This window comes from Emys orbicularis, chromosome 15 (assembly GCF_028017835.1).
Source record: "Emys orbicularis isolate rEmyOrb1 chromosome 15, rEmyOrb1.hap1, whole genome shotgun sequence".
NCBI classification, from domain to species: domain Eukaryota; kingdom Metazoa; phylum Chordata; order Testudines; family Emydidae; genus Emys; species Emys orbicularis.
Window position 1 is genome coordinate 24,622,905 of NC_088697.1, and position 1,767 is coordinate 24,624,671.

Below are 1,767 nucleotides of genomic sequence, written 5' to 3' on the forward strand. Positions count from 1 at the left end.
TCATCCCCCTGCCAGAGCGGTCACCCGGCTCTGCCCTCTCGGGTCCCGGCCGGTCCTGGAGGCGGAAGCCCTGGATGGAGGAACCCTGGGCTGAGGCACGGCCCGGGAGCCCCGCTGCTTACCCAGACCCTGCCAGCGCCGGACCGGCTAGAGGTGAGGGGGGAGCGGGTGGAGTCAGCACTGGTGGGGGAGAGCCCAGGGCTGGGGCGGCACGGGGTGTGGGTGGGGTGGGGGAGAGAGCCCAGCGCTGGGGCGGCAGGGGGTGCGGGTGGGGTGGGGGAGAGAGCCCAGGGGTGGGGGGGGCAGCCAAAAAATTTTTTGCTTGGGGCGGCAAAAAACCGAGAGCCGGCCCTGCTCACACCTACCGCTCCCCATCCTGGGGGTTGTTCCTCTCTAACCATGCTCGTCACAGCTCCTAGCTCCTCCATACGTCTCGCTCACGCCATCTTTTAACACTCCTCCCCATGCCTACTGCCTCTCCAGACACCTATGTGCATTCCCCGCGTCCGCATCACAAAAACCCACCAGCTCGGCTGGCAACGATGTGGGCAGGCTCAGCAGACGCGCCACGGGCGGAGTGGCTCCTGAACCCGGACCTCCCTCGCTGTCACTCCAGGTGGATCGTCCTGCTCTGAGCTGATGCCTGCTGAAGGGACACTGGTGAGGGGAGGCTTGCCCTGCTATTCCCCATGCTGTACCTGCTCCGTGGATAGATGCAGGGCATGCTTCTCTAGGGCACCCCAGCGACAGCCGTGGAGTAGCTGAGCCCTACAGGATGAGGCAGGCAGCAAGGCATGTTCTCCACGCAGAAGCAGGATGGGCCAGTGGTTGGGCTCACAGCAGCCTGGAGGGTTCAATGATCAAGAAGCATTTTAGAGTCAAGCAGGATGTGCACAGATCTCTAGGGCACGTGGGCTTCTAACCATCTCCTTCCACCATCGGAACCCATCCCATCCCCAGGGGAAAGCCAGCATATGCTGCACCCAGGGATCACATCCTGCTCCATGGAGCTAGTGGGCCAAATCCTTCCACTCTCCCTTTTTTCCAGCTTTGGAAGAGGTGGGGTCTCCCCATGCCTCCGCCCTTGGGTGAGAGAGGCAGGAGGGTGACAGAGCTGGGGAGCGGAACTGGAGCCAGCTCCCATCAATGCAAGGACTCATGTGGCGGAATCCTGGGCCCCTGGACAGGAACCAGGCCAGAATTTCACCCACACAATCTCCATCATTCCCACTATGCACACAGGGCCAGTGCAAGAAAGTTTCGCGCCCTAGGCGAAACTTCCACCTTGCGCTCCCCCCAAGCTCTACGGTAGCTCCCTGCCCCCCCCCCCCCCGCCCTGAGGCGCCCCCCCCCGTGGCAGCGCCCCCTCCCGGGGAGCCGTGCAGCAGCTCCCCTCCCCAGCTCCCCTCTGCTACGCCTCCTGCCCGAGCACGCCGTTGCTGCTCTAATTCTACTCCCCTCCCAGGCTTGCAGCGCCAAACAGCTGATTGGCGCCGCAAGCCTGGGAGGCGGGAGAAGTGGAGCAGCGACGGCGTGCTCGGGGAGGGGGCGTAGCAGAGGTGAGCTGGGGTGGGGAGCCCTGCGCCAGCTCCCCCCCCCGCCCTGAGGCACCCCTCCGGCAGCTCTCCACCTCTCCCCGGCCCGGGGAGCCGTGCCACAGCTCCCCACCCCAGCTCACCTCTGCTCCACCTCCTCCCGGAGCACGCCGCCCCGGCTCTAATTCTCCTCCCCTCCCAAGCTTGCGGTGCCAAACAGCTGATTGGCGCC